The sequence below is a fragment of the Aedes albopictus genome, chromosome 1 (genome assembly GCF_035046485.1).
Source record: "Aedes albopictus strain Foshan chromosome 1, AalbF5, whole genome shotgun sequence".
NCBI lineage: Eukaryota > Metazoa > Arthropoda > Insecta > Diptera > Culicidae > Aedes > Aedes albopictus.
Genome location: NC_085136.1, coordinates 195,767,705 through 195,781,022, shown reverse-complemented (window position 1 = coordinate 195,781,022; position 13,318 = coordinate 195,767,705). Strand labels below are relative to the sequence as shown.

Below are 13,318 nucleotides of genomic sequence, written 5' to 3'. Positions count from 1 at the left end.
CCATTTAATTGTCTTTTGTCGTTAAGTGTTTCTGCTTCAACACTTCTGTTTCCTCGGTAATTTCGTGATAACATCAATTCAAAAGCACTCTATCACACGGCTGATGCAATCTACATTCTAGTAATCTTACAGGATCACGATTAGAATCCACGCCCATTCAACATATCACCCATCAGCAGCAACAGCACAGTAACTTCATCAATTTCCACTTTACCGCACTGTTAACGAGCCAGTACACATAATGCCATACCGCGCAAAAACGGCCAGTTTTATCACCGCACTTTATCTTCCACGTTTCTTCAGTTTCGCAGTCGATGGCGGTGTTCAATAGGGAAAAGCCGCCGCCGGTTATTACAATCAATCAACAGCTGACGCTGGAAGTCACCCGCTTCAGCACCATACCGGTATCCGATAAACCGTGGCTTGAAATTATCTCAGCACAGAGCTCTGATCGGTTGACCCATTCAGAATAGTATGTACCCAGGTTTAAAGAAATAAATAAATAAGAAAAACATAGAACATAATTAACTTATTGCACGCTTGCCTATCTGTGATCGCTGACCGGTATTTCACTGCCAAATCGTCAAGTAAATCTGCAAAGAGAAAAGAAAGCATGTTTTAGTACATTAATATAATTAAAGGTGATCTGAAGAATGAAATATTTGACCACAGCTTGATATGTGATGAATTTAATTTAAAGTTTTTTTATAAAATCTCTATAATGGTCACATACAACTTTCATTTGCTCTTTTATTGCAACCCACCAATATGTCGACACAAACCGCTAATCCTAATAGTAAATTTGCAATTCCCATATTCCATTCGCATCTCGTGTCTGGCGGCGCATTAGCATACGAAACCGCCTTCTTGCAAGTTCACACAAAACCTCGAGTGGTAAAGTGCGGCCGAGGTCAAAACTCAGCTGGTGATCTTGACAATTGATGCCCATTGAAAGCAAATTTTTCTTATCCATAGCTATCGCACGAAGCCAATCGGAAAGCACTTGGTCGCGCTCTAGTCGTGGTCTATCGAGAACCACTCAATCCATATAATAAATTCACAATTTATTGAAGCTGTTTCCACCTTTGGTTCGCTTCTTGTGCACCGGAGATTGGGCCGACTGGTACAAGCACAAGCAAAAACCAAACCGGACGGCGATCCTAGCCGTCTCACCGCATCCGGAATAGATCGAGCGTTGTTGGTCGGTCGAGCGGCTGTTATTGCATTGACCTTTTCCCATTTTTGCTTCTGGGGCGTACGAAAATGGTATTGACAACTAGCGGCTACAGGACTTCAGCTGTGACTTTTAGTAGGTAGTGACTTGGACAAAATGTGCTGAAATTGGTGGACGTCGTCATTCCGATAAGAAAATGGGTTTTACCATTCTTTATGTTCACATTTATTAACTTAATCCACTTTCGGGAGCTCGACACCTGCAAGTGAACGACTTCCTCATCTGAGTGGTAAATGCGAATAATGTTAAATTCATTTACAGTGGATCCACAGACAAGCAGAAATACAATCCTAATTTATTTTTTATAGTCCACCATTTGACTCAGGCGTCAACACGTCACCGCCATCTAGTGTAGCAAGGGCTGAAAGTCTCTTTAATAAAGACAAATCAATCAATCAATCTAGTGTAAGGTGCCGGCCAGAGTGGACGCGTCACGCGGCGCGGTGCGGAAATTTGCATGCAAGAAACAGAGCCAGCTGAATAGCAGCTTCTCAAGCTAAAGTTTGCTTAAGAGTTGTTTGTTCCACTCTTATACGGCGAAAATGCTTGTTGGGTAACAATCAATAATAAGGAGCTGTCAAATCGCATGGGAAATCCGCGTCGCGTCGCGTGACGCGTCCACTCTGGCCGTACCCTAAGCATTGCCTCGGTTTGCAACTATGTCAGTCTTCTGGAAAGCCTTTAGTGGGAATGGCGGCAATGATCTCAGTTAATGGCTTCATTTTATTTTTCATTTATTTAGTATTACGTCAAGTTCATAATAAAACCGAATCAACAATATTTCTCTATAATACACGGTGCGTGGCTGTCAATCTCCATCCTCGGTCGCGCCTAACGATTGCCAGATCTCTTTCCACCTGATCCGCTTATCTGCACGCTGCCCTTTAAAATCTTCTTATAACGCCCGGATCCCTTGTGAACACTACTTTACAGGGCTGTTGTCCGCCATTCTCACAACATTCACTGTCCATCGAATCCTTCCAGATGCTAGGTTCGCGGAAGCGTGCAGCGAGCCTGATGGTTTAAGCACTCGACGCTCGTACACTTCGATTGCTTGCAAGTCCTCTTCAGGCATAGTCAACGTCTCATGCCCGTAGAGAACCACCGGTTTTATCAGCGTCTTGCACATGATGCATTTGGTGCTGTGGTGAATCTTTTTTGACCGCAGGGTCTTCTGGAGACCGTAGTAGGTCGACTCCCACTGATGATGCGCCTTCGTATTTCTCGGCTAACATTGTTGGCCCCGAAGGCCTTCGAAGGCCCTCGAAGGTATTCCCGTCTACGTAACAATCTTTCTTTACTTGCCCTGCTGTTCGCGGTTCCTACAGCTAACACGGTCGCCTAAAACCAATACCTACGCAATTTTATACATCGTCCATCGTCGCCTAAATTAGTCTAGTGAGCTGTTCTCGTTCATGATTTTCCATAGTTGTGTGCGGTCGATACTGTCGTACGCCTCCTTGAGGTCGATGAATAAGTGGTGCGTTGGGACCAGATATTTGCGGCATTTTTGGAGGATTTGATGAAGATCAGGTCTTCTGTCGAGAGGCCTTTAATGTCGACTTGATAACTTCCAACAAACTCATCCACTTTAGGTGAAAGACGACGGAAGAATTGTGATCTTTCTTATAGATGGGGCAAATGACCCCTTCCTCCCACTCCTCAGGTAGCTATTTGGTCTCCCAGATCTGGACTATTAGTCGGTGCAGGCAGGTGGGAACATCCCTTCCATGGCACTTATTGTTCTGGAGATTACAGCTGGCATTTTCATCGTTGGAGTAGGCTCATTGGTGCTCCCTGCTATACTGATGTAGTTAGATCGTTATAAAAATATTCATTTTATGGGAAAATGCAAAAAAGTAAGTTATTTCATACTAAATTCCATACAAATTCCAGTCGTAATACGGGGATGCAATCAATCGCTTCCAAATTCTGTACAGTAGTTTTGGACGCTAAACGGGATCGAAAAAAGTTTGTTCCAAAAAATCGACTTTGTTGACCCGGCCATTTCTGTGTTCTTCGATAGGGCCTCGTCCCGGTGAATTAAGTTCTTCACTAGGACTAGCTGGTGGACAGTGAAGTGCCCCTTCGAAATTCTAATTGCTCCGGAACGATGAGGTTCTTGCCGTTGATATGTTCCATCTGGCGAGGGCGGATTATTCGGTACTTCGATGCAGCGGTTGGGACCTTCCCATGTCCCAATGGGAATATTTTTTTTATATTCCACTTGATTTGGAAGTGATTCAGCCGCAAACCTGTGGCAAAAAGTGCTGTCTTGGCTGAAAGCATCTTAAGAACCAAGTTGAATATTCCATCGTTTCTGTGGGCTTTTACGCTTAATCGTTGACCATAGCTCGCCTTCAGTAAACTGTCCATAGTCGTCGTCGAGTTGATTGATAGTTTGCCAGATATGTTTTTTCATGGCGGCTTTGCATACAAACTCCGAGTATGTGTTCCTCGACTAACTTTTCTAGAACAGATTCATCAGTGACGATGGACAAGCTGTGGAGTTCCCAACGCAATCAAACAGCTTAAGCACAATAAGGCTGCTAAAAGTAATGAGTTCATGGTTGAACTTTTCAAATACGATAGGCAGAAGCTGCACGAAATACTTCACCGTAAGAAGAACTGGTTCAAAGGTATTGATTGTCCTCTTTACAAAACACTAGAATTCTCCGATTACCAACTCCTCCACCTGACGTTCAAAATCATGTAACGTATTTTATTCAACAGTTTGAAACAGCTGAAGAAGTACTTAGTCGGCAAACACCAAGCAAGTTTTCGTGAGTGTCGAACATCGACGGATCTAAAATCTGTTCTAGGGAGAACTCTAGATAAATTATGGTTGTACAACTTTCAGACCTACCACCTGTTAATCAATTTCAAAGCAGCGTAAGATTCAATAAATCGAAAAAAGTTTGCGTCCTTTGTAATTTTAAACAGATTTATGTCGCTTTCGGATATGTTGGTCAGTATTGGTCTTAAAAAAGCTATTAGGAGTATTCGCGTGGAAAGTAGCGGCACCACCGTCACACGAACGGAGGAATTGGCCGTTGATCCATGTAAGGCTGGAGTCTTTTGGCAAGACCCCACAATCAAAACTATCAATATGAAGTATATGATCGCTGGTAGACAACATAAGGCCAAATGTTCGGCAGCGATTTTGTGTTGGGTGGTGAAAATATTAAAATAGTGATAGAATTTGTACAACTATTATTATTGCAAAGCCCAGCAGATTTACATAAACATTGCTGTCGTGTTAAATTTACGCGGGATATATAGTTATACCTTCAGTTGTGCGAAACATAACCATTGTATATATTCTTTGAACCACAGAGACCATTGAAATAGTTGAAATCAATTGCGCTTACGCCGTCCTCCCGTTGATCGGTTGTTGCCAACATTTAATTTTAATCCTTGCCACATCATGTTCAAAAGTCAAACGATTTGCTTCTTTAGCAGTGCTTGTACCTACCTAGTAAGTGAACCATCGAAGAATCAGGCAAACTAACCTTTACTTGAAACATTCGACAATGCAGGAAAAAAAACGGTTGTGGTTATGCGACGCGATGACTGCAACAACTGCTGGAAGCAAACGATTCATTCGGTAGGACCTATCCTTTCGGTTCTAAATCATAGGATCCGGTAAGAAATAGTGCAGAATGATAAATGGCTTTGGTAATTATTGGGTGGGTTTGGCACAAGTCTGCAACGTGCAGGGGTGTTCCAGCGCCATTCGCGGGCGAACCTCTAATTAAGAGTTACGACATATGTGTATGTCTATGCTTGAACGATGTTCAATCTGAGCTGGCTATTTGAAGTAGATGATAGGAGGAACTACGTGAGTACACTAAAATGTTAGCAAAAATCTTATAAAATCATTTCAACCTGTAAGGTAGATAGAAAAAAGAGACAACTTGTGTAGAACAGAACTCTCGCAGAAGCAGAAAAATAATCCATGTGTAAACTCTGGAAATAGAGAGAAAATTACAACATCACTGTTGTTGTTGTCGTCGGTAACAAGCCGTTCTATGGTTTCCGACATAGTCATTTTGAACCGTTAAGGCAGAGCGTCGGTAAAAACGGCTTACCAACGCCTGAGAGAAGATATTGATGGAACGCAGTTCGCTAAATCTTCGAAAGTGGCACGTAGGAAAACCGCAAGAGGATTTGGTTTCGCCACGCCACGGTTCGTATGTCTGTCATCGCATCGCACCGCCGGTTTGAGAGGGTGGAGAAGGTAGCTCAGGTTCTTAACCTGACAACCGCCATCCAACCCGGTACGAAAGCGCTAAGACGGTTCCGACGACAACCAGAGCAGCACATGTCGAGTTCGGTTGCAACCCACTGTTTAACAGTGGGAAGCGGGATAGAATGAGGAATGTCCGTTCTAGTCAACCTTTGTGTAAGATGGGGCAAAAGCATGTTGGAGTATGAGGGGTAGTAATAAAATTAACAAAAGAAAGGAGGAAAATTGGATTAAATTGCTGGGTGACTGGTTGTTGAGTTGTGCCTCCATTCTGTTGCGTTTCTACGTGTTCGAGACTTTTTATGACGAAATGACCTTTGTCGCTCGAGCAGGATATCTATGTTTATTGCATGTTCACTTGTAATAAATAAAAATCAAAAATATTCGGTTCAATGGATAGTCGAAGTGCCATACCTATTATTATAGGAAAGTGTGCATTTTTCGCGTTTTGTATCATACGGGCGTAGCCGAAATGATCGATTTTTGTTAATCCATTTTCGTTAATGACTTGACCGGCAAATCATGTTTGATTATTTTTGTTGTTGTTTTTGTTTTGTTGTTGAAGCTATTTCTTGTCGTCGTCCGGTGGAGGGGGAAAATAATAAAGAAAAGTAATGATAGGTGGCTACTTTTGTTATCGTTTAGTTATCTTCAATTTGAACAGACGATAACATAGTTAATTATTAACATTATACCATTTTGTTTCTGGCATTTAACAGCTTATTTTTAATCAGACGACCATTGAGGATCACTTGTGAGGCCATCATGCAAGAATTAGAAACCATCTGATCTGATTATGAAGACTTGCAACCTTTGGGTGTACTCCAATGATACACACCAGGTTTCACTGGTGTACAGCAGCACACATTTCAAAGCAAAAGCCGGTTCCGACAACTCGAATTATGATAACACCATGGGAAAGCATAGTATCAGAGGCATAAGCGAGAGTGGTGAGCTGTTTACTGATTTTTTAGGCGCGGCAACAACTATTGCTCCTTCCATATCGATCAGTTCACAAGGTAACATGATAACGTGATAACAGAATTTGGGATTGGAACCAGAAGATGTGACAGCAGCTAACACCGATGACATTCGTCTCCTCTACGATATCTCATACCGTTTTATGTACCATCAGCATCACCATCTTAACACAAAAAAAATCTTGATAAATGTTGGATTTAATTTTTGTCTTTTCACCACACCGCTTCTGACGTTGAAGCCCCTGTCCTTCACGGAGGCAATTGAAAAGAGAATAAAAATTCTCTTGTCGCTCACACTGGGGAGACGGCGAGGTTCAAAATCAACATTTTTCCTGTGACCGGCACTCAAACGACAAAAATTCACCACGCTTGCTTATGGGCGAGTCGCATTCATGCGGCCGGTGTTGACATGAAGCATCCATCAGCGCAGAGCGTGTGTTGATGATGGTGCAGTCATTACCTCCACAAAGTAGTTGAATTTTTCTGCGTTCACTTTCAAGTATCTCACAGCTGAGCTGAAAATGAATATCAAAAGCATTCAGTTCAGCAGAAATTCATTCAATTGAATGAGATTTTTACAACCCTGGTATTGATTGAATTTGGGGAAAATAAAACAGTTTACGTTGAGCGGTGCGACGGATCAGCGGTTGTGATCTGATCGCGGAAGTATAATCGGAGTAAAGAGATGTGTTTTCGTGTGCCATATTCCGAGAAGATGATAAACTGGGATGGTTCACCTGGGATCCCAACATACATATCTACATTTTACTTTTTCCTCCATCTTAATGTCGCTAAAATACATTCACAACACACGCACTGATACGATGACGCAGAAAGTATGCCACTTACTGCTGAATGAGGAGGAAGGTACTTCGTTGAGGAGCAGCAAAACCGTGTTACGAATTTTTCTAAAGGTGAAAACGCAGGAGATCAATAGAGTGTCACCAAGAACGCCTTCATCGCCACCGGCGAGAATCATTTGGATGAGTTACGCCCAATGAAAGCATTTGACCGCAGATGACACCTGGAGGAAGATAGAGGAGCGAAGGCACGCAAGTCACGCGTCACGATAGAGTGAGCAAGAAAACTAGGAGTCATAGCAGGGTTGAAAAAATCTCATTCAATTGAATGAATTTCTGCTGAACTGAATGCTTTTGACATTCATTTTCAGCTCGGCTGTGAGATACTTGAAAGTGAACGCAGAAAAATTCAACTAATTTGTGGAGGTAATGACTGCACCATCATCAACACACGCTCTGCGCTGATGGATGCTTCATGTCAACACCGGCCGCATGAATGCGACTCGCCCATAAGCAAGCGTGGTGAATTTTTGTCGTTTGAGTGCCGGTCACAGGAAAAATGTTGATTTTGAACCTCGCCGTCTCCCCAGTGTGAGCGACAAGAGAATTTTTATTCTCTTTTCAATTGCCTCCGTGAAGGACAGGGGCTTCAACGTCAGAAGCGGTGTGGTGAAAAGACAAAAACAAAAACTCACCTTCGTTGGAAGATTCGGAATTTTCGCAACCGTGAGTCATAGCCCTAGCCCGCCAGCGCTCTTCGGCTCTCGAGACGGAAGGGGTACGGACAAACGAGCGGGGCCGAACTCGCTAGCCAAAAAAAGCGAGAAAGCCGCAAATACCGGCTCTCTTGCGATGTCTCACGTCGCCTAGTGGGAAAAGTGCTTGAAAAGTGAAGCGTTTTATCTCAGACGAATCAAAATTTGATCTTCTTTGACCATTGCTTTTGAGCCCAAAGCGTCTCCTGTACACTTTTTGAGTTCCATTTTGGCCCCATATCAACTGTGCAAAATTTCAGACCGATCGGTGAAACTATATTTTAGCGCCAGCTGTTTTAAGTTTTCATACGATTTACTATGGGAAAAATCACTTTTTCAAAGAAAAATCGCCACAGGTTGCCCCTTAACCCCTAAAAATAAATCGATGAATGATTTCTGCTGGAAATTTTACGATGAATAAACCCTCTGAAGACCGCAAAGCGATCTGAGGCATGTGGAAAAAGTTATTGACTGAAAATCGAATGGCATGCCAACGCTGTTTAACATGTAAGGAATGACAATAAATAATAAAATCTCGTCATTTTATCGCTTGGGGAAAGTTTGATAACTTTTTTCACGAATGTCGCTTCGCTTTGCGGTCTTGGGAGGTCTGATTCCTCGTGAAATTATCTACAGAAATCATTCAACGACTTATTTTTAAGAATCAATGCGTGATGTCAAGCGATTTTTCTTTAAAGAAGTAAATTTCCCCCATAGTAAATCGTATGAAAAACTAAGAATGGCGGGTGCTAAAATATAGTTTCTTTGATCGATCTGAAATATTGCACAGTTGATATGGGACCAAAATGAAACTCAGAAAGTATACAGGAGTACCGTGTACCTGGCTAATGTCTATTGGCTAACTAAGCAAGTTATAGCGGGAGCAATAAAAACCATCAGTGAGAGTGAGGAACGACTATTCAGCGCTGTGCGGCTCTGTGAATCTCTCTCTTCGCCGATGTATACGGCAATGAATATAAGTACTTGGACTTTATCCCGATATTACAGTGCAAATGACATAAACTCGAATAAAATCGATTATAACAGCCACGTCTATCATTAGTCCTGTTCAATGACACAGATTGAACTTGCTCGAAGTTGCTGCATCTTGCTCTTACCCATTTGTCATCGAACGGGTAAGAGCGGGATGTAGCAACTTCGAGCAAGTTCAACCTACGTCGTTGAACAGGATTATTATCATACGGACAAAATGATTGCAAAAGCAAACATTGTGACCAAACTGCTTGCATTCGGTACAATTTAATACCTTTGGCCTAACGCTTTGAAGCCGGAATTTTTCCGAGCGTTTTCATAAAGCTGTTTTCTACGCATTTCTGTGGTTTTGGTGCTCAAGAGCATAGAAAAGGTAGAATATGATGCAGAATAAACGATTCTTGAGTTTAGACCCCAAAGTCTACGCGTATAACGGTAACTTCTTTCATTATGCAAAGCTACAATTTGTAATCTATCATGTCCAGTAAGTCTTCTGAATGTACGATAGACAGTATCAGATCAGGCGGAATATCTTGGGCCATCCAAACTGTTCTTGAGTCTAAATCCTAAAGTCTACGCGTGTAACGGTAACTGCTTCCACTATATAAAGCTACGATTTGTAATCTATCATGTCCAGTTAGTCTTCTGAAAGTTCAATAGACAGTATCAGATCAGTTAGGATATTCTAGGTCATCCAAACTGTTCTTGAGTTCAGATCCTGAAGTCTACGGGTGTAATGGTAAAATCTTTCATTATACAAAGTTACGATTTGTATTCTATCATGTCCAGTAAATCTTCCAAACTGTTTTTGTGCTTAGATCTTAAAGTCTACGCGTGTAATGGTAACTTCTTTAATAATAAAAAGCTACGATTTGTAATATATCATGTCCAGTATGTCTGAACTTTGAATGTTCAATAGACAGTATCAGATCAGTTGGGATATCCTAGGTCATCCAAACTGTTCTTGAGTTCAGACCCTGAAGTCAACCGGTGTAACTTTAACTTCTTTTACTATACAAAGCTACGATTTATTATCTATCATGTACAGTAAGTCTTCTGAAAGTTCAATAGATAGTATCAGATCAGTCGGGATATCCTAGGTCACCCAAATTGTTCTTGAGTTTAGATCTTAAAGTCTATGGGTGTAACGGTAACTTCTTTCATTATACAAAGCTACGATTTGCATTCTACCATATCCAGTAAGTCTTCTGGAAGTTCAATAGACAGTATCAGATCAGTCGGAATATCCTTGGCCATCCAAACTGTTCTTGAGTTTAGATCCTGAAGTCTACGTGTGTAATGATAACTTCTTTCATTATACAACGCTACCCGCAAGAGCTGACCAGCTGAAACGCTGGTTCGAGCACTTTGGAAAGCTTTTTAAAGTGTCGGCCACGCCATCAACACCTTAGCATGATCCGCCACGGGTTCGACGCATTACCCGTGTCAACACCGAAGCTCCATCAGTGCAGGAGATAGAAACAGCCATTCGCAGCACGAAATCGAGCAGGACCCCAGGGATCGATCGTATATCAGCTGAGATGCTCAAAGCTGACCCCGTAGTATCTGCACAACTACTGCATCAATTATTCTGCAACATATGGGAAACCGCGACATTTCCGGCCGAATGGATGCAAGGCGTCTTAGTAAAGGTACCCAGAAAGGTGACCTGACTGTATGCGATAATTGGTGGGGCATCATGTTACTGTGTATCGTTCTCAAAGTCCTCTGCAAAGTGATCCTTAACCGGATACAGGAGAAGATTGACGCAACTCTCCACGGCAGCAAGCCGGATTCCGTGCCGGACGATCCTGTGCGGACCACGCCATCTCTCCGTATTATTCTGGAGCAAATCAATGAATTCCAAGAGTCTCTCTACTTGGTGTTCATTGATTACGAAAAAGCTTTCGACCGTGTCAATCACGGGAACATGTGCCCTCAAGCGCAAGGGTTTCCCTGAGAAAATCGTCGGCCTCATTGAAGCACAATACAGGGTATTTTCGTGCAGAGTAGTGCACAACGGTGTTTTGTCCGATGCCATCCGGGCCGTTGTGAGGCAAGGATGTATACTATCACCGCTACTGTTCCTCATCGTAATCCACGAGATCCTGGTAGGAGCGATTGACCGTGAACCAAATGGTGGATTGCTGAGGCTTTACGTTAGCTGGGCAATCAGTGGAGAATGTCGAAAGCTTCCAATATCTTGGTAGCCAAATGACGGCCGATGGCAGCACCAAGATCGGTGCACGGATCAAGAAGGCGAGGGCTGCTTTTGCGAGTTTTAGAAATGTATGGAAAAACAACCAGATCAGACGACGCACAAAAATCCGAATTTTTAACTCGAACGTGAAATCTATGCTGCTATACACCAGTGGAACCTGGTGTGTATCAGTTGAGAACACTCAACGGCTGTCGCTCTTTATCAATAGATGCCTGCGGTATATAATTCGTGCATGGTGGCCTCACAATTGGATCTCCAACGTGAAGCTCCATCGTTGATGTCATCAAAAGCCGATAGCGACAGAAATTCGGGAACGAAAGTGGGGGTGGATCGGCCACCCTCTAGGCAGGGGCGGAAACGAAATCTGCAAGCAAGCGTTAGATTGGAAGCCAGCAGGATATCGCAGCAGATGCAGACCCAGAGGCTCATGGCAGTGCAGCCTCAACAACGAAATCAAGCAAGTCGACAAAAATTTGGCCTGGCCACAGGTTAAGGCGATGGCTGGCAATCGCCCAGGATGGAAATCTTTTGATTCGGCGCTCTGCACCACCGTAGGTGCCCAGGACTTAAAGTAAGTAAGTACCCGCAAGAGCCACTTTTGTCTGTTGTTAACTGAGCCGTATCAGCTGCATGTTCAAGCACTTTGGAAAACTCTTTCAAGTACCGGACACGGGTCGATTTGATTTCCCGAGTTAACACCGAACCACCATAATTGCAGGAAACATGTATACCAAATCGGTTGATTTGACTGTACGAAGTAATTGGTGAAACATAAGGATTGTTCATTGATAATCATTTATTTTTAATGATTTCAGCCGTCTCATTGAGGAAGTTGTGGTCCGTCTCATTTAACCTTATGTTTTAGGTCTTTGTCGCTGTTTATCGTCAAAATTCCTAAAGTACTTGCAAGGAAAACTGGTTAACACAATCAATTTAATAAATTATTCCAACTGAACACCCCCTATTCCGATACTACCAATTCGCGTGCTGGAGCTTCGAGATGAACGGGATTGTGACCCCAATTCCTTGCATTGCATTTGGAACGCGGAGGAATCCCTTCTCTTCATATCTCCTCGATAAATGGTGCTCAACACGAGAAGGTAGCACAAATCTAAATCATTGAGAAATTTATTACCAACCATTTCTCGGGGCCCACCAAGTCACGATTTCCATTCCAAAGATACCGAACGCGCGGTACGCAGAATCGCATGGTAGCCACGTGCATAAGTGTTACTCCCTCTCAGCAGGAACAGCGGAGATTCACATAGAAAACGCGCAGGATGGGAAAATAATGAAAATCAATTTCTTCCTAATAATGCCTTGCCTCGGTGCAACTGCAACAGTGCAGACGAGAGTATTGAAAGCGTGAAGAACTCGTCATCAACAGCTGTATGCTGCACCTGATGCAAACGTTTTAGAAGTGGAGGTTCTTCCTCTGGGAATAGTCAAGCAGTAAGTAAACCGAGTTTATTCAGAGTTGAAATGAGGTTGTGGAAATCGGCTACGTAGGAATATCAAGAAAAAGATACAATTTATAAATATTAAAAAAATGTGTAGGAATAGCTTTAACAGTAGAATCATTCTAAAATTTATTTTTTTTTTTTTGATAGTACAATCCGACTCTGTTTCCTAAAACGAGGCCAATCAAAGATGGCTCATCGGAACGACGGTAGCACTAGGTTACACGCCGCAAGCGTCTATCGAATAAATATAAATGGAAGATCTAAACACGGAAAAAGGAACCCTTGGCGCGCAATCAAAGCTTCACGCAGCTAGCAAGAGAGCAAAGGCAATAAATTGAAAAATTATAAAACAGTCATTATTCTGCCAGTTTTACGAGCTGCAGATGCTCTCGTTCTACCCGTTTCAGTCGAACGCGCTGCGCTACGCGACCGTCGGAGCAGCGCAGCCGCGAGATCGGTTTCCGCGCGAGAGGACCAATTTGCGAAATTAATCAACGATGATAACGAATTCGTTTAGCAATAAATTTTATTGGCATTAAGAATCTCAATTATCATTTATTTTCCGGATCGGTTCTATGCTGCGAGACGCGCGCAATATATAAAAGCTCTTAAGTAGAACGCGC

General features: G+C 42.7%; 1 protein-coding gene across 6 annotated transcripts in view; it reads right to left on the bottom strand.

Moving 5' to 3' along the window:
- Window positions 1-13,318, bottom strand: part of LOC109423237 (cadherin-99C-like) — a 414,770-nt gene that overhangs the window by 346,423 nt on the left and 55,029 nt on the right. For all 6 annotated transcript variants that reach the window (XM_062846072.1, XM_062846079.1, XM_062846075.1 and 3 more), the window contains exon 3: window positions 2-593. The gene's annotated coding sequence lies outside the window, so the exon portion shown is untranslated. The remainder of the gene's footprint in view (window position 1; window positions 594-13,318) is intronic.